Here is a 21,136-nt window from a genome sequence, read left to right as displayed (position 1 = left end):
TCAGAAAAGCAAAAGGCCTTCGGCTATTCTGCCACTGCACCAAGTCTCATTTTCCTGGAACTATAATAAGTTTTCAGTGAGACATCTTGGAAATAACCAGTCTGTTCTTTCACATGAAGTGTGGTTTGAAATATGTAAGACAATACAGCTTGAAGTTAGGCTATTGCTATTCAGAATGTGCTTCTCGGTGTGCTCTACTGCAGTGCAAAGCTGGAAGAATACACTCTATTTCTGATGGTAGGTTTCCATTGCATTTTTTTTCCTTGTGCTGCTCTGTGAATTTTATCATTTGAATATGGAACAGGAAGATGCATTAATATAGAAGTTATGTTCTGTATTTTCAGTCAAATACATTTTAACTTCTGGTAGGAAAGAAAGTGTGTGGCATTGTACTCCCCACCCCTCTTTTGAACACTAATATAGGGCTGTAATAAATGACAATATTAAAATGTGAATATAGTAACAATTTTCATAGCTGCACCAATAATGAGATCCCAGGCCCCTTAAGAGTAGGAGAAGGGAAACATCTATTGCTGTTATCTGCTGTGCTGATGGCACAATTTCCTGAAAATGGAACTAATCTCAATCTTGTCTTTTGTCAATGAGGATTTTGCAGACGTTTCAGATTTAAAATGTAGTTGTCGTTTAAAGTAAGAAAATTGCACTCAATGGGAAAATTTCATTAAAGGCATAATTTGGGGAAAACTTAAAGTCTGAAGAAAAGAGAAATTGGAAAAAGTCTATAGAGTGCATATCTCAAAATTAACAGTTTATGTTGGCAGGAAGTTCCTGTACTCTTCTCTTTAATTATGAGAATATTTTCTCCTTATGCTGTTCTATTTAAAGCTTGCTATAATTGACTTACATATTAAAGAAAATAACAGTGACAAATACAGATTAGGATGCCTGTGTATGTTTATAACAAAGTATATAGAGAACCTTTTTGAGCAATTTATCCAGTAAGTGATATACTTAGTTGCTGGGAAAATTAGACATCTATCACAGGTGTAAATATGTATATCCTTCCCCCCACCCCACTGTAAGTCTAGAATGCTAGTCATGTGAATGCAGGCTTTCCCTTCTAGCGGTTTTTCTCGGATCCATTCCCTTGCATAAAGCTAAGACAAGACTAAAGAAAGATATGTCAATGTACATGGTTTCTGACATATAACTGCCAGGATCATCTCCCCTTATAAATCATACGCTACTTTGCAGATTCATAAGTAGAACACAGCCTAAATGAAATGTGTGGCACTGATACAGAGAACTTTAAGTGACCTATTTAAAATGATAGAGAAAGCTGTTGGAGAATGTGGATCTGAAGGATTCTCTTTCTCTAAGCAGCTGTAGCATGTTTCATGGAGATTTCCATTATAAAGTCCTCAGTGATATCCTAAGGTACAGTTGTTTTGATCAATCCAGGTTGAAGAAATGTGAGCATATAGAGTGTCTAAAAGTTCCTTTGTGCCAATAGTCAACACACATAGACGGTCTCAAACAGCAAAGAATATGATCCCTATCAAGCATTTATTCTAAGAAGAACCACTTGTCTTGTGTCACAGCATCTTCCTGGGTATAGGTGGTTGTCAATGATGAAAACTAATAGTGAATCATGTGGGTTTACTACGAGTAAACCAAGTCAGACTAATGGGTTTGCCTTTCTGGGAGGTGATTTAGGATTAACAGTTATTTCCCTTTTAGCACAGATTTCAAAAGGCCTTATGATATCCTTGTCCAATGGCCAGAGGAAAGGACAGTATTTCAGATAAAACAATGACTAATGTGTTTATTCCAAATGATGTAAGGTGATATTCAGACAAAGCATTCAGACAAAATATGAAGCAAAGAGTAACACAGGTAGAATTCATACGTGATTGAGAAATTTGATTCCTTCAGGTTTTTCTCAACTCAATGATTTTTCTGAAAGGCAAATGTAACCATTTTCCCTTTAAACAAAGAAACAGCTCAAAATATTTGAATTTGAAAGACCTTGAAAATAAGTCTTTTTGACGATCAAAGAAGTGGCAGAAATATGACCCTTCATTGGTCTGAGCAATATATTTCAATCATCAAAATTATATTTTTATTGTCTATTTTAATGTAACAATCAAAGAAAATGAAGCAACACTGTTTAGGACTCTTGACAGCTCAGTTATTTTCGTTCTTGCTTAATGTTGCTTTCCTCTTGCCTTTTTTGCTCATGAGGGGAAAGGGGAGATTCCCTCTGCGTGTCATATCCTAGAATTCTTTAGGAAATGTTGCAGCTGTCACATTGTGAAGCTACCATGTGAAGGACTAGTGCCTTTTGCCCAGTCGAATCCTGTGGGGCCAGTTGTCTCTTCTGGCCAGAATTCCATTCACTTTTCATCTCTATACCCCATGGGTACCAAGAACTTGGCCCATTTTCTCTCCTTCTGGCCACAGCCATCTGCCCTTCCACCTGGGTTCCTTGCCTGCTGCACCATCACCGTCCAGCCTCCCCCTCGGTTTTCTATGACTGAAAAGACCTTTAAATCCTTTGAAGTATTTTCTGGTATTCCTGCCAATAAAACAAAGACATAGTTAGGAGTGTTTTCATGTCTCTTTGCTTTCGAATTACAGAAAATAATTTACCCGGTTTCCCATTAGGAAAAAAAAGTGTGAATTATGAGTAGACAGGTATATCTCAGAGAAATCAAGGATACTCGCAAAGGCTCAAAGACGACAACAGAAATCAGAGGAGAATTCTGGGTAGCCATGTTCTTATGCTCTGCCCTCTTAGTCTCTCCTTTTTGTTTTCTGTGCATGTCTCTTACATCTGCTTGATGTTTCATTGCTTAGAAATTATGTCACATTATTTTAATCTGAGAAGCCTCAGTCAATTGCAAATTATCTGAAAATCACATTGGTCATCTTGAGGGAGGTATATCCCCTGATGTATAAGAGTAGGTAGAGATGGGTTTCAAGGTATAAACTTGGCAACTTAGTGGATGGGATCAGGGAGCAATTTCCCAGAGAATGCTAATTGCATTCTGGAAGAATAACACTTAATTTGAGGATTAATAAAAATAATAAAACAACAGAATACAAAAATTTTAAAACGGTTAAATAAAATAGTTATTGTTTATCAACTCTATGTTTTGTTTCTCTTAAGAGTTCTTAAGATACGCTGATCATCTCATCTCACATTTTGTCTTGGCAACTGAGCCAATTACCAACTAGAAATGTACCCTGAAAACAGATTTACTCAGTGCCCCTCCTCATACTTTTTTTTTTTTTTTGGTACTGGAGATTGAATCCAGGGGTGCTTAGCCACTGAGCCATATCCCCAGCCCTCTTTTTTTTTTTAAATTTTTTAATTTTTTAATTTTTTTTATTGTTTTTTTTTTTAATGTATCAGTTATTTAATTAGATTCTTGGTAAGAAATTTAGAACAACAATTTGTAAGTATAAATTCCATTTGTTAGAACAAAAATGGATCACATGTAGCCCTGGAGCTGAGCAGTAGATTTGATTTTGGGTAAAGTGTTTTAGTCCACAGCTTTCTGATCAACCTTGTGCTGCTCTGTGATCTTGACTTTCTCTCTCTCTGTGCTGAAGATATCACCTGTGTGGTGTCAGGGCTTCCTCAACCTTCTTGAAGTAAGCAGAAGTGAGGTGTTTGGGGATTTTCACGTTGTTGATATCAATCTTTCTGGAGGTGGTGATAACAAATTTCTGATATGGTCTAAGCGGAGGAACTTGATTGAGGGAAGGAGGTCCTGTGACAAGCCACTGCTCAGCTGCTTCAGGAAAACCACTCTCTGGCCTCTGTGGCACCCAGTAAGGATGATCAGGATGGTCCCAGGAGTGATGCTGGCTCTCAGCTTTCTCAAATGCTGACTGAAGAGTTTCTTTGCGAGACTAAACAGCTTTCTTCACACAACTTCAGTCGGGTAGTGTCTAGGCATTTTGCAAAGCTTAACGACCCTGGTACCACCATTCTTGTCACCACTGACTGGTTTTGTAACAGTAGCAAGAACCTCCTTTTTCTCAGCCTTCGATTTAGCACCTGAGTACTTCCTCTTGCATGTGGCCTTTCGGGAATACATAGCAGATCAGGAGTATCTGCCCATTCCTCTAACCAGGACGGGGTTTTGGCTGCAATGGGGCTTTCCTTTCTTGGGTTTCTTATTTGTAGGGTCTTCCTTTTTAACCTTGTCAACAGCATCTGCCTTCTTGGCTCCAGATTTCTTTTTAGTGTCTGGCTTCTCAGCCTTTTCCCCTGTCATCTTGCAAGATGAGAAAGAGAACTAAGTCCCAGCCTTCTTTTTATTTATTTATTTATTTTTTTAACTTTAAGATGGGGTTTTGCTGAATTGTTAGGTCTCACTAAAACTTGCTGAGGCTGGCCTTGAACTTGCAATCCTCAGCTTCAGCCTCCTGAGTTGCTGGGATTACAGGAAAGTGCCACCATGCTCAGCAACACATCGCTTTTTACTGCCTGTATTTTTATCTTGGAAAACCATAGTCTGATTGTCTTTGTGTTTCATAAAGTTGATATACAAGAGTGGTTCCTCCTTATTCATTTTAAATTCAGGACCCTAGGATCTAGAAAGATTGTGAGAATATTAAAAAAAGATAACTATCCCTGCTCTAGTCTCTCATAAACAACAATAGCCACTTTTAGAGGAAAAAGCCATAGAAATATTCCAAGCAATCACATTCCAAAGGTTTCATTTTCAAAGTAAGATACACTGACTAGGAAAGTTGCTGTCTTTCAAGAAAACAAAATCTGTTTTCAAGAGTGTTTTTGGTCTATTTCATTTTAGATGCCTTTTATAGATGCCCTCTTCCAGGATTTTTCACAACTCAAATGTGTGGGTAAAAAGAGTCTGGTTTATTGCTTACCAATGATTAATAAAAAGAATGTGAACTAATTTGCTCATTGAATGATAAATGACCTTTTAAGCACGAAGATGAAGCGTCTTCTCAAATGTTCCTTGGATTAAAGAGGCATCTTTAATTTAGGAGAGACAAGTGACCTGGAGAAGAATCCCGAGTCCTTTGTGACTGGAGGTGACTACCATGCACATCCTTCTCCTGGATTTTTTAGCCGTTTGCCGAGATCCAGAGAAGGGAATTCATATGGCTACCAAGGAAGGACTGCTTCTTAGCTACTTAGTGCCTGTTAAAAGCATTAGTCAGGAGGTCTAAATATGTATTTTCGAAAAAAATGAGAATTCAGACATATAGTATAAACGTGTGTGTGTTTTGAGGAAGGCAGAGTAGAAAACAGAGGAGGAAATGGAATATGTTAATCAAGAAATTTTCAGAAAGACCAGATCCTTCAATTAAAGTATTTCCAGGATTTTACATTCTAGACCAAGAAAAATTAGCACTAAGGAAAGATCTATAAGATGACATGCCAGAGAGAAATGATACTGAAGAAATCAAGTCTCAAGGAAGACTGTTGTCAAGATCATTGCAATAGAGGTAAAGACAATGGCAATGTGCCGAAGAGATTATATTTAACTATGCCAAGACTTTACTGCAGGAGACAGCCTGATAGCTGGGAGGAGAAAGAGAAGGTCTGTATATGCAATGAGGCCATCTGGGTTTGCTCAGCGAAGCTCCAGAAGTTAGGTCCTAACCTCCCACTGAGACTGGGAGATAGGAGCAATATCTTTCTTAATGATTCTGTTTCAAACGGATGGCTCCCAGGAGACATTCTTGGGTTATAAAATTGACAAGAGTCTGGGAAAAATTTACATCTCAAAGGAAAAGAGAAAGAATTTACAGTGTCAAGTTTTCTAAAGTCAATGCTCTAAAAACAGGTCAGGGGCCTAGAGTCAGGCACAGATTTATCTGAAGTTTACTTAACCTTCTTGACCAAGTGTAAAATTAAATCCCCTGTTACGGGAAGTTCAGGATACATAGGCAAGAGTGTTTTGGAGAGGCTGGAAATGAGAGGTTTGAGCTGGTCTTTGAAGAACCTTATAAAGTAATTGGAAGGAAAAACAATTCTGTCCTGAGTAGCACAATGAGTTCAGACAGTTTGGACAGACTTAGTGCTGCTTGTGGAAGCCACCAGGAATTTATTTTTGTTCAGATGAGTCTGTTCCTCAGTTTTGGATCGACTTCAATACCCGCTTTGCCTCCCTTCCTTTACATCCCAGGGTGGCAGTTACTTTGTGTTGCTTAAAGCTGCCAGTTCTCCTGCTGCCCACCCTGCTTCTTGCCCTTCAGGAGTGTGCCCTGGGACAGACGACTGTTGTACTTCTGAGGCCTGCAGAGACGATCTGACTGGGTTTGCTCTCTGAGGCATCATCCTCCTAGTCACTTTAATGTCTAAGAGATCTAATAGAAAAGAGAAACAAAATAAAATTTTCCACTGATCCACAGGGTCCTTTCTGGAATTCGAATAGGAAATTTCACAATGTTTTTCCTTGAGGTTTTTTAATTTCAAAGCTTACCACCCCTTACTATTCTTCAAACTGTCTCCCACTTCTAAAATTAACAGATACAAAGCAGGCCAACCACTTGCTCACCAAGGCAAGGCAAAGCAGTAGAGAGGAACCACCCATACTGCAGCCAGCCTGTCTAGGGACATGTGTAGGAGCTGACTGGAGACCAATGGAAGAATGGCTTTCCCAGGGATAAAGGATTAGGGAGACAAATGTCATCAGTACCTTGTTTCTTGGAGGCAGACCTGATGTTCAGTTATAGGTGTTTTTTTTTTTTTTTTTTTTTTTTAACCTAGTTCCCTGGTGACATGAATGGATGGCTCTCACCCCCATTTCCCGACGTATTAATTAAAATGAGCTGATGGGGTTCAGGGGATGTTACTCCAATGTATTTTAAAATAAATTTGAGATCTGCAGAAGCAGATAGGTTACTCTCTGAACATCCCTTGCCCTTCTCCCCAGAAGCTGATCAAAAGACCTTCATGTAAATGGTACTCTGTGCCTGGAGGATCAGATTCTCTTTGACAAAGGTCAGAAAGAAGAATCTGAATGAACAGTCTTTTCTAAGTTTCATGCAGTTTATTACCACTGCTTCGGACCTTTTTTTATCCATCTTCTCCATGAGTATCCATTGCTTCATCAAAAGTAGGTAATACACCTTTAAATCTGTTTCTTTGGGTCTTATTTCCTTAGGGAGGCTCCCTTGTCATGTGATATTTCTATTTAAAAAAAAAAAAAAGAAAAAGGATACAATTTATTTAAGTGTATTTTGCAACAGAGACCACCTGTGTGTACCCAAGGAATTATAGGGGAAAAATATTTTTCTTCCCCTATAGTGAGAGTCATATTTTTGTCCTGAATTGTTGCTTTGTCCTGAATTGTTGCTTAAATAGAAAAAAAATTGTAGAATTCAGGGGCATAATTGCTGCTGGAAGATATTGTTTTAACTTTTTTTTTCCTCTTGACCTATGATATTTCTTAAGAATGCTTTCTAGAGTATCAGATCTATCCCCAGCATATTTCTGAAAATTTATGTGGGTTTTTTAAAGGTTACAAATATTTCTTAGAGATATTAAGATAAACTTAAAGACATACAATAGCATGAGCTAAACATACCATGGGATTCACATTTTAAAAGCAAGAAGGAAACAAAAAAATTCCTTGCTTTGCAGACCTGGGAGTCATTAACAGGCTTGTGCCATAGATGGATTTGAGTGAGCAAATTGATTTGCGTGGAGAGCATTCCTTCTTTTGAGCTGCCTGCCTGACATTTTGAGAATACCAATTCAAGACATATCTGTGACAGCTTCAATTGCAGAGAATTCAGTAAGACCACTGAATTCACTGATGCTGTTTAAAAAAAAAAAAAGAAAGAAAGAAAGAAAGAGAAAAAAAAAGTGAAAAATAACCTGGTATCTGCATGTAGAGGTCACTTGTGGATCTGAAAATATGTATGGAATTTCTGGCTAAATCAATGGAATTTTTATTTTAGTTGGCTCTGTGGATCTCTTGTACTCCACCCCCCCCCCTCCACCCCCATACACAGCTTGTCACCACTGTTTGATGCTGGAAAATAAATTGTAAATGTGAAAAACTACACTGAGGCAATAATCTCTAAGCCAGTCAGCAGTGTTGAAATGTGCTATTAGCAGTTGATTGTGAGCTAACAAATTCATGGGCTGAGTTCTTGCTGGATGATCTCACTTCTGTCAAAGTGAGCTTTCACATAAAATTCTCACTTTTTTTTTCTCACCCAAAAAACAAAAAAAAAGCCTTTATTTTCCTTTTTGATGTTCTCAGAGTGGATATTTATGCCAGGCATGTCCAGGGGTGCGGAAGGTAACATCAGAATCATGTGAAGACATTTTTCAAAAATGTATTTTAGGCCTTATCACCTTGAACTATGCTACTACACTCATTTGACAATTATTGAATATTTACTATATCCAAGGGACCTGTGTAGACAATAATAGTAGAGAGGTAAACAGGTGCCAAGGTCCCCATTCTCACTGAAGCTTAACTTTGTGAAGGGGAGACAAGGAGTTAAACAACAATTAACTGAATAGGATGATTTCAGATAGTTAATGATACCATAGAGAAGGCATGTTTCAATAGAGGATAACAGGGTTGGAGGAATTTTAGCTTGGGTGGTTGGGGAAGGCTCCTAAATCTATGCAAACCATTTTTTTTTTCTTCTTCTGAACATAGTGACTCCAACATATGCTAGATAAGACTGATGTGAAGATTAAGAGTGTTAACATTTTAATTGCCTGGATCATAATAAACACTCAATGAGAACAATGTCCAGTAAATGGTAGCTAATATTATAATGTTCTGTGACCTGGTTAGGGATAATGTCTGAAATGGTCCTCAGAATCTATCTAGAATACAGGACTCGTTTTACTTCTTCCAAAAGGTAACATTATTATTATTTTTTTTAATTCAAGGATTAGTTGAAGATGTCACCATACAATGAATATGTTTACTAAATAGTTCTTTTTACCAGTTTTCATTCCAGTGGCTTGTTCTGGCTTACAGAAGCCTGTTTACCAATTCTCTGATCCAATGGGTGACATCTGACTATTCTAAAAATCAGGAGACACATAGGGGAATTTAACCTTTGGTTTTAGATCCCTCAAAAGGAATTATAACAATGAGATTTCTACATATTCAATGGATAGTTTTTCCCACTGATCTATACACTCTTTTGAATAAGAAATAATGTTGTCACCTGCTCCCCAAACACCACCGATACAATCAGTTGACAAGGCTAGGGTGAGTGTGTTGCTTACTGTGTCGAGGGCCCACCTATCTAAGGCCATAGCAGGGACTCGAGAGTTGTCAAGGGAAGGTTAGAAGACACTTGACAATTGGAAGTTTGGTTTATGGAAGGTCTGCACTTATTTTCCCCTGTTAAGCATTCAGGGAGGTCTTTTAATATGGGGGCTTGAATGAGCTTGGTTATGGATCACGTGGTAACAGTTGACAGAAACTTCATTTTCAGATTTTGAGAGAAGGATCTCAGGAGAGTTACAGGTCCTAAACTCTCTCTGTTCATGCTTCCTATTGAAGATTGTGCAAGACTTGGGGAAGATTTCCTATAATCAGTAGTCGGTTATTTGCCCATGAAGAACTCTCCTAAAATAGTTAAGTTATACTAATGAGGACAGTAAGGTAGTATTGTAAACAGTAAACGGGTAGAGGATAGGTACTGTTAGGTCTCATTGAGAATTAACATTGCATGGACCCATTATCACTGAAATGACATTTAAAGACAAGTGGGATACTCCATAGGCTGGCAACCATGCATTTTAGTCCAGGCTGACAGAGGAGCAGTCTGAAGTTCTTAGGAAGGAAGTGCCTTCATCCTTAGTTCAAAACTGTAGCATACCTTTCCTTTATTATTATTTTTACATTCTGTGAGCCAGTGGTTTTCTTCTGTCATTTGGGAAAACCAAACTTAAACACCAGGAACAAACATTTAGTGTATTGAAAAATACTGTGCCTTAGGTTTCAACTTATTTAAGAGTATCAGCATTTTTTTATGTACTTTAATTGGGGAAAAATTTTAGTTTAATTAAAAGGGTTAATGGCCTGTGGGAAAAGAGTCATGGTGATATCTCTTCTGGGAAACAGGAGCTTGAATGCATAGGATTCCTGGCCCTGGATGTGGGCCTCAGATTGTGTGCTGTATCCCAGATGACTGGCAACCACCCCTGAGATCCCAGCACTTGATCACTGATCTTTTTTATTTTCCCTTAGGGATAATGAGTACCATAGACATATAGACTTTGCCTTTACCACTTCTGGCTTTGTGTATTTGATTTGAAATCTAAGAGACCAGAATCAGTGTACAATTGTTATAAAAGAACTGAATAGTCACAGCTACCAACAGACTTGGTTTTCTAGCAAAAGTAGGAAAATACTGTTTGTGGCCATAACATTTTAAAAGAAGAAATTAGTCTTGCATTATAATAGCATGTGATACTTGAAGACTAGAATTTCTAAAGAGATATCAGCCACTTTGGGTTTAATTTTCATAAATTATTTTTCTAATTAGTAGCTGACAATTACACATGGACAAGTTGATCAAACTCTACAACTGGCATCAAGTTAGTTTCTAAGAGTAGAGCACATACATATGAGACATAAATGCAGGTATTCCTGGATTGCCAACATCCTGGTTTTCATGTTGCATTCATTCTTTGTTGTGTAGTTTTGACTGGGATCCCATAAATTTTTGGTAGTAGTCTAATTGGTAGACTGTGGTTTATTTCTGGAGTCATATCCAAAGACTCTTCAACATACATCTGATTTATTTAGAGTTGTCCTTTATGCTTTAAAAATGAGTTAAGAAATTGTCCAACATTCTTCCTAACGTTTATTGTTATAATATATTTTTTTCCTTCACTGTTTCCAAATGTATAAATATTAACATGTATTTGTAGTCTAAATCAGATTCTGAATAGTAATAGAAAAGCCATTTGGAAGGGATAATTATAGCAGGGCCTAAGTGTTGGGTAATGACTTAATGGAAGGCTAATTGGTAAGCAATTTTGTTGGTGACAAGTAACATATCAACTCAAGATAAGGTGCTGAGAAAGATACAGGGCAACAGACCCAAATGACCTCTGTAAGTGGCGGGCTGTGTCCAATTGCGGGCTACTTCAGCCAAGCTAGTTATTTGTTATTATGTAGTAAAAAATGAAACTACTATTGTATGTAATTTTGTTTATTGGTTAATGTAACAAATTGTGGTTAATAAGGTTTAACTGTGTCAACACATTCAGAGACCTTGTTTCTTCCAGAAATGACAAAGAATTATTCATGTAAATGGACTTTATTTCACTAAGTGTCAAATAAGTGCATTTGGAATTAATGTGCAATAGCAGACAGTGTGTGTACTTGGAGATACAAAAGCACTTTATGGAATAAACTGAAAAATTCTCCAAAAACCCCTTGGTTACTAGAATTACAAGATATTTTTTTCTCCAAAGAAGAAACAAAAATGTTACATGTGCTTATTTTATAACCACCAGTTAAATGATAAACAGGGTTTAGTTTTTAAAACCGTTGGAATTTGACTTGCCAGGAAACAATCCTTCTAAATAACAGATATTAAATTGAAGTAAATGCCCTCCAACTAGTGCTGATCATTTGTATAACAGAAATAGAAAGTATTTAGCAATGACAACATGTGCACACATACCATACATGTGTAACATTGTCACTTTTTGACAGTGGTCTCTTGCTTGGCTTGATTCTGGTGGCAGATAGCAAAAGCTTAAACAAAACTAATTAATTGGAAGCATAGTCATAAATGTGGCAATTAATTTGATTTCTACAAGTGGCTTGCTAATAAATGGAGATAGGAAAATCTAGTTATGGCTGGAAATTTCATATTCCTTCAACAATATAGCTGTGTCATATTCATGACACATACTGATGTATGGAGATAAATTGCCTGTCACTTAGTGTGGAAGATACTGCTTAAGTTGTACATTAGATGCATATTAAGTTGTGCAGAAGCCCACATTTAGTCTGTCTGTTTTCTCTAGGTAATGTGGCTCATTCATAATGTCATTTTCTTGGATGTGCTGAAGTGGCTAAATGAGCATAGAAGTTATTTATACATTAGCATGGTATGTAGGACATCACTGTTTTCCACTTTGCAGAGGGGCAGAGGCGAAGTTGACAGAGCTGAATTTATACAGACTCTAAGAAGCTACTTCAGTTCTAATTAGCATTTCTTCCTGAATCTGGAAGGAGGGGAGAGTAAAAGTTGCACATCTGAGGCGAAGTCATCTTCTCTGACAACTTGCTGATAAAATTGGGTGGGCTAGCCTGATAACCATGGTATACTTCCAAGTTTCCTTCAAAAATCCAAAAGTCATTTTAAGATACACTCTCAGATCATTCACATGCAATTATTATCTATATAGTTAATTGTTTCTATGAACTCATACTTCTTTATGTATTTTAAGATAGTTTTTAGATGTTTTTAAAGATTTCTGACTGACATGTAACATTTACGTATATATATAATATATATATTATAATATATATATATGGTATGTGCAGCTTATTTAAAATAGGAAGCCTTTTAATTGGCCAAGTAGCTCCTCTTTTCATGGGCAGCTATGCAATCACGCACAGGTTAACTTGAGTTGCACAAAGCACAGTACAGAGTGAGACCCCCATCTGATAAGGGCATCCTAAGTATGTAATTGAAATTGGTCTTTCAGGCAAGCCGTGATTTGTTCTTCCTTGAGGCCCTCAGCATGAGCTACTTTTCATTGTCATAATCTCTCTGCACCATCTGGACCTCTATAGAGATGTTGGTCTCAGCGGTGAAATGAAAGACAAAGGGGGACACTAAATAAAACTTACATAGTGAAAGAAAATTGTTATTGTTGATGCTAATCATATCTTTTGAGCTTTTCACCTTAAGGATATTAAAAGATTCAACCCAGAATCAATCTTGGTTTCAAAGTTTCGGGATTGATGGCAAAATTGCTGCTGTAGGCACTTAAGCAGTTTGACAAAGAACAAATGATGAAATATGAGATGGAGATGCACTTTTTTTTAACTCATTCGTATAACAAGCATTAGTCCTTATGTAGAGATGGTAATCTAAATAATGAAGCTCTATAATTTATCATTTGAGACACAAATAAGGATAAAGGAGGAGCTATTTTTAGTTATCCTAAGGTAAGTGATGTATAAACTAGGACCATCCTGGAAAGGTCCAAAAGCAGTGTCATCTTATGACTTAGCTATGAAAAAAATGAAACTAGTATTTAAAGCTGATAGCACTCCCAAACATGCATTCTTTTAAGTCTTTACTCAAATATCAAATATCAAGTTGGAATTTGATAACCTTCCTTTATCACCTTATGCAAAATAGCAATAATCTTCTGTGTGCCCTAAACCTTACTCCCTATTTTATTTTTCTTCTTAATGTTTGTCATCTTCTAATATATATAGTTTATTTACCTTCTCTCTCAATAGTGGAGAGAATTTTTGCATGTTTTCTACATTGCAGTATTGTTAACATATATAGATCATCCAGCTCACAGTAACTGCTAAATGAATACTTGCTAAATGGATGGATTATTGATCCATTGTGGAGTATCAATTTTGCATTAGGCATAGTGCTAGATATGAAAGGCACAAAAACATACAGTAATCTTTCTCTACCTTGATGTGACTTATAAGTTAAAGAATTATTACAAGTGATATAGAAAAAGAGATGTTGTATGGTGCCTCCATGCATTAATAAGATTGGGACCTTAGGAATTTACAATTTAGACATTACAATAAATAATATTACAAAAATAAAGAATTGATACTCTTTCATTGTAGTTTCATTTTTCTCTCAAGTTTTTAAATACAATTTTAATAGCTCTTACATGTTAAAACACCTTGCATGTAATAAGAGAGGAATAATTTGACAAAAATCAACTATTAAGTTATTAAGTCACAAAATTTATCTTGAAGATTGGGAAAAAAAGAAACTGGAACATGGCTTCCTAGAAAGAATCAAAACAGCAGAGTACAAATATTTATTTTCAATATAAACAAAGTCCATATAAATAAAATAGCTTAAAGGAATTAACTTCTGATGAACCTTTCAAAATTGTGAATTTTCCATCTGTCATTCTCTAAGGGGAAAAAAGAGAACCTAAATTTGAATTCGGAAAACCCAGACTTGTTCCTGTATCCCTGGTTAAGGAAGCTGTGTCATTTTGGGCAACAGGACACTTTATTTATTTATTTTTAGCTCAGCTCTTTGGTTTATGGGACCATCAATTCTCTAAGGTCCTCGTGTTTAGTTTCCTAGGGCTGCAATATCAAAGGACCCCAAACTAGATGGTTTAAAACAGGGAACATTTATTGTTTCACAGTTCTGGAGGCTAGACTGAAATTTCAAGTCTGAAATCAAAAAGTATTATCAGGGCCATCCTCTCTCTGATGGTTCCAGGAGGGAATCCTTCTTGTCCCTTCTTTCCTCTGGCATTCCTTAGTGCTCTTAGCCATGATTGAAGGCTCATGGATGCATAACTATCTTTCCTGTGTGTCTTCACATTATCTTCCCTCTGTGCACATCTGCCTCATGGTCGATTTTCTCCTTTTCCTAAGACTATCAGTCTTATTAAATTAAGGCCTAACTGAGGATTAGGAGTATGGCATACTTTTTGAGAAGAAACACAATTCAACCCATAAAATTCATGTGGGTTCTACATGGCTATAATTCTGAATAATATCAAAGGAACAGTTAATTTTAAATTTTATAAAACATACTGATTTGCAATTTCTTCAAGATATTCCTTAGAAATGTCTCTGTTTCCTCAATATTTTATCATTATTTAAATACAAAGACCTTATGGTTACATCATGGGAAAGAGAATGATTTTCACATGATATATATTTTTGCACTTCAGAGTGATGACTCAGCTAACATCATTGTAAAGAAACATGATTTGAAAGACTAGAGATGAATTTCAGTGTTTATATTGATCTAAGCATCTTGTAGAAGACAATGAAATGTTTATATAATCTGAGCAACTGTTAGTTTAGCTAGTTTTTCAATGCTACTACTTCAGGATAATGTAGACTGAGGAAATTTTTAGTTGTGTTTTATTCAGGTAATGATCTCATGAAGCCCACAATGTAGAACATTGAAAGGTTAGTCATGTAATAAAAAACTGAATTAATGCCCAAAGTGTAGAAACCAGTTCACTTTGAATGACCATGAATTCATATTTAGAAATTCCTAAGTATATTTTTGAATTGAATTTCTATGCAAATTTTCTATATTTCCTATAAAAATGGAGTTATTATTTCTTTTATAACTAATATTGCATTTTTCTGAATATCGAGTACATTTGAATGACTTAAGTCTGTTGAAACTTATTCTGTCTTCTGGGTTCAGGCAAAACTATTACTGGTTTCACAAAATGTTATAACACATACCCCAAATGTAATATAGATTTTTCTTTCCTTAACTTGGCTATTATAATTATTAAAGAAAAATGCTTTAAAATAGTATTGGTTTAATTTTATACTACTAGGTGTAGAAATTAACAAATTGCTAGTAAAACCTATGTAGTAAGGTTAATTCTTCACAGTGTGTTATATTAGGGAACATATACGTTAATTTGTTTTTTCTAATAACTATAATGCTTTTGAATATCAGCTCAACCAGATTCAATTTCATTTCAGAAAACATGTAGTCAAAAGAGTTGTGCAATCTGTTAGCACCTTTGGTAGCTCTTCTGTAGTTTAGAAACCAGCTTACCAAAGTGTGCTGAAGCCTCCATTGGTCATAGTTAACATGTTTTTCTCTGAGTGACCAGTTAATCTGATGTTTAATGGGGACAAGTTGTTAATGGAAGAAGATGGAATCATGGTACTGTAAATACTTCCATATTACTGACTTAATTAACTTTCCTTTTCATTAGTAATAAAATTCAGAAGAGCATGTATTTTGGTAATGTATGAATGTCCTAATCAAAAAATCATTCCACAGTCTTCTAAATTTGTACTTTTACATGTTTTATTTTTGTTTTCCTATTATGATTGTTCTTACCACTTAGAAGAGTGTTATACCTAATAATCAGTCATTTTGATGGTTCCATGTATTGTTCTCTTATTAGGGATTTATGTTATTCTCTGAGTTCTTGAGTTCATTGAGTAGGAGTAGCAAGAAGGGAAAGGGAAAAAATGTCAAATTGAAAATCATATGAGCAAAGAGAAAGGTCTTACCCTTCTATGTCTCATCCAGCCCATCAGTAAAGATCAGTCACAGAGGCATAGTCTCAACATATGTCATTCAATAAGGCATTTATTTTATAGTTATACATTTCCTTTCATAAACATACTTTCTTTTTCAATGCTGCTGAAATAAATCTTGATCATCAGATCATTCAGAACATATTTATAAAGCATCCTACCATATGCCTAGCACATGACCAGGACTGTGATAAATTCACCTAAGTGTAGAAGTAGTACAGTATTGGGAGGCTTTCATGAAGTTGACTTCATTTTTTCCTTACATCTTATGTATCTAATCTTGCTGTCCTAAGTCTTTGTTTTCCTCTGGTTGTTTTTTTTTTTTTCTTTTCACTTTTTATTTTTATTTTGCAGCGCTGGGGTCCTGGGGGTAAAACCCAGGACCTTGCCCATTCAAGATAAGTGCTACTGACACACCCCTAGCCTGCTTTCCTTATGTGGTGAATAAGAAAACAAAATTAGATAACAGCAGTGTTTAGATTAGAAATGATTGAGCCTGTCTTTATAGAAATATAACTTTAGATTTAAAATATGAAGTCATAACTGATATTAAAAATAAAACACTGAAGTGGAAGTATTTGAGTTCCAACATTAGGTCACTTAACTTTGTAGCCTAAATTTATTGATTTGTAACAATAATACCTAATAAGTGACCTCTGATAAGGTTTTTGAAGCTTAGAAAAACTGTATTTTCAATATTCAATATTTGTTCAAAATATGGTTGCTATTATTTTCATAGACATATATATTTTATATATATTTTTCCAAAGGTTATGGCTTTTCATGTTTTCAATATACTGTGAAATGACAACGTAAATAAACTGAAAGATATATTTTGAAAAATAAAATTTGACCCAATCTCAGCTTTGTGGGGTAGTGTATTGCATAAAAATAATTCTTCACATGTATTCAACAAAATGATATTGGAAATATGAATTAGAGGTTTATTCCATGCATCTATATATTTTTATTGCATATGTTTATGAAAAATTTACTTTTCACAAAAAGGAAAGAGCACCTTTTTTAAGTCTTTAGCAAATAAGGCAACCAAATATAAGGTAATCTGAAGGTAATTCATTTTTCAGAGTTTGAGGAAAGCATGATTATTTTGTCTTTTATTGAATTTGAAGAGCAGCTAGCAAATTGAATAAAATTAGTTATAAATATTTATTATCTCAACTTATTTTTAATACCCTGAAATATTTAGTTAATATTAGTCAGGTGAGAAATTATTCAATAGTGAAGTTCTCATCAAGCTACAAACTTTTCCATGCTGACTTAAATATAACTGTCAAAATCTGGGTTGAATGAAACTATGTATCATTAAGCTCTGCATAATAAAAATATCTCAAATGCTACTTGTAATCCATCATGAATATATTCAGTATCTTACAAAATATCTAGCATATTGTAAATATTCATATGTGTTGACTAAAGATTTCTCCAATTTATACATAAATAATTAAACTATACATTTGTTGCATAATATTATACATTATACAATTATGTATAAGTTTAAATATAAATTATAAAGTATATGATTTATTTTAATATATAAGTAGATTATATATGGAACTATTATAATGAATATATAAATTAGAGTTACACAAATATCAAACTAAAAGAAATCATATTTAAATATCTCTATAAATATGTAGGATGTCACAGATGAAATTTAATCATCAAAACCACAGAGCCCATCCCAAAAGCCAAAAAAAAAAAAAGATTTGACATCATTTCAGTAATGATATTTTTAAACTCCTTTTAGGATATGTTACATGGCAAATATAGTTATCAAGTTACAATGATAGCTATTTGAAATAAGGACTGACCCAGGATATCTATTTTGTTCTAGAAGGATTTAGACTTTTACTCTCAGGAGAATAATGAGTGAGGATCTATGGACAGGATGAAAATTGACAGCCTTCACTCAAAAATGGCAGGCAGAAACATTAAATTTGGCTGGTATAGTGATCTCTCTTTCTCTTTTGCCTTCTTTTATACTTTTATATTTTAGGATCTTTTAGGGGAACATGCACTCTCCTCTTTGCTGTGGCCATGCCTATGCTACCTCACTCTGAAGCCCCAACTTGGCAGATCAGGAAGAGCAACCAGATGCATACATTAGCCACAAGTCTGCTTGTAGACTCAAGTGTGCCAGAGAAGGAAGCAAGGTGAACTTGTTTCCTTTCTCTTCATGTCCTCCTTAGGTAGGATAGTTTTCATCCCAGTGGCCAGCCACAGTTATCCTTCAAACAAATAAAGCATGTACCTGTATCAGCTTCCTGTTAGATTAGGTTCACATGCCTGAGTAGATGGCATAGTTCCTGCCATTACAGGTGTACATTTTGTTTGAAAGGAAACAGAAAGGAACAATTCATGAAACAAAAACGAAGAAATTAGTATTAAAAGTGGAAGCACTGGGAGGACAGGAAACGAAAGTATACGTATATATAATTGTTAAGCATAGCACCTGCACTTAAGGTGGGAGTGGTGGGAGGCCAGAGGAGGGAAAGTTAATGTGGGCTAAAGTTTCCTGTGTCATGAAGGATGTGGAGCTTGGAATCATAGAGAAAGATAAATATTCATATGCTCTAAGGAAAGGAAGATATTATTAATCCTGGTTCTAGCAATAAAAAGTAAGAATGAGTTACCTGGCAAACAGACCTCTGTGTCTTAAAAGATATCCACAAGATAAAGAAAAGGAATTATCTTCCTTCTACCTGTCAGAGTGACATCAACCACTGGGGAAAGGCTGTGAATCCTGTAAATGATGATTCTTAATAGATGTTGCTATAGTGGTGATGACATTTATATCTGTCTATAAAAGCATAAGGGAAAATGCATTCTACCAATTTTGCAAGTAAAGAAAATGAACTTCAAGGAGATGAGATTACTTGCTCAGTTAACAATTTGGGGGAGAATTGCTTGGGTTTTAACTTTTTCTCATCTAACTCAGAAAGTATTCCTGCCCCAAATCATTGTGCTATCATATCCATAGAAGGATGCTTATTTTCCAGTAAAAACTCATATTGTAGAGATGTAACATGGTCTCTTTTCTATGATTCTCTAGAATATTCAGTTGAATGATTAAGTCCTGTTGATTCTTGAGGACTATCATACACTGTTCATTGATTCATTCATCAATTATAAAAAGCTAGCAAATATTAAGTAACTGATCTTTAGGAATCAGTAGTATCTAGAGTAGATTTATTTTAATAAGACAAAGTCTAGCTGGGAAGATGAGATTAAACAGAGAAACTTCAGAGTTCATACTCCTTGGCATTGCTAACCCAAGTATTAGCATATGCTCAAAAAATATAGTTTTGAATTATTGTATAAGTGATTGATGTTAGTTATATCTAATTTGTTTTTATAAATTTATATAAACCACTTGGTTTCTTACAGATATTGCTACAGAATATATCCATTATTTTTTTATAATTGTGATACTTTAGTCAATTTTTTTTATATATCATTAAAGTTATAGATACCTTAAAGGATCCTTAAATTTGTATCTTAGATAAAAATTACAGAAAGTTATGAAAGGAAACCAAGAACAAAAATATAATTAAGTGAACAAATAACTAAAACCAAAAAAAAGTGCCTTTATTATTAGTTTCTAAAACTAAAACTTCACAATTCATTTTGAGATTTATGTGACTAGAAATATTTCACATTTAGCAAATGTGAAGAGAATATTAAGAAGTTTTCAAGCACAATTTAGATAGTAGAACATTTTAATTAAAAGAGACCCTTAACTACCATCATTTTACATTGGATAATTCAATACGGAGAGATGTAGAAATGTGCTTAAAGTTGTCCCTATTTCATAGATATGAGCTCAGTTAGCTTCAGTTACTGACCCCAAATAACCTATTTTGTAAGGAAAAGAACCTGGTTCATAACCTGCTAGCCTCATCTGATTCAAGCTAGAATGCTGGACAACAACCGTCTGATATCTGCCCATGGTTCTTCCAGACAGTATTTGTATTGGGGCAGCACAAATGAATGTCAATATGTTGCTTTTCCTAGCATTTACAGTTTTTATTTTTGGAGGTTTATTCATTCAGAATTAATATAATTAATTATCTTGAAGTTTAATTTTGAATGTTTATACCCATATTTCCTCAGAGAACTTTAATGTTCTCAAAGCAAATATCATCTGCTGGAATGTCAATTATCATTATGACTGGAAACATTTGCATGTTTTAACTCACAGGCTCAGATAATCTACCAAAATTTACTTTACCTTTCAAAGAAAATTAAAACCACCTTTTAGAATTAATAGCAATCACTCAAATAAATAAAATATTTTAAATGTAATTTTTCTCTTTGTTGTTGAAAAACAATGAAGTAGAATTATATAAAAATTAAAAGTAAATCTCACACATGTTTTTCTTTCATAGACCTTATAGTTTGCTTGTAAAAAAAAAAAAAAAAAAAAATCTTATTTTGAGGGTACCATTAGGTTTTCATTTATGTCATATTATTCTATCTTACGAGCTTAAATCTCTTTTTTTTCAGACAACATACAAGGTGATTCCTTTAAGAGATTCCTTTAAGATCAACTGTGGTTTATAAGATTTGTTTGAATTACAAAAATTGCAGGGAAGATAAACCTACAAGGTAGAAGGTGCCCCATCTGAAAACAGTTTTGAAAAGGAAGCGCTCCTTGGGCTCTCTGAGGTTATCTATATTATTCACAAAAAATGCAGGTCTAAGGGATACCCTAGTAATTTTTTGCCTTTCAGACATGAAGGAGGATAAATCTAATAATGTTATCTGTTCTACCACAAACAGGGAAGGATGAGTAGGCTGAGGCACTGACTGAATCCAAGTATTAAATCTGCAAAAGGGAGAGAGCCTCACAGTTTTGATCCATTATTTTTCACAGAAAGGTCTGTGGGGTCCAT

The 21,136-nt window shown here is 35.0% G+C and overlaps 1 protein-coding gene and 1 pseudogene across 33 annotated transcripts in view; one reads left to right on the top strand and one right to left on the bottom strand.

Moving 5' to 3' along the window:
* Positions 1-21,136, top strand: part of Nrxn1 (neurexin 1) — a 1,060,252-nt gene that overhangs the window by 176,678 nt on the left and 862,438 nt on the right. The window lies entirely within an intron of this gene.
* LOC143380614 (large ribosomal subunit protein eL6 pseudogene) lies at positions 3,408-4,250 on the bottom strand (annotated as a pseudogene).

The sequence above is a fragment of the Callospermophilus lateralis genome, chromosome 14 (assembly GCF_048772815.1).
Source record: "Callospermophilus lateralis isolate mCalLat2 chromosome 14, mCalLat2.hap1, whole genome shotgun sequence".
Taxonomy (NCBI): Eukaryota; Metazoa; Chordata; class Mammalia; order Rodentia; family Sciuridae; genus Callospermophilus; species Callospermophilus lateralis.
This window is presented reverse-complemented; position numbering and strand designations above follow the sequence as displayed.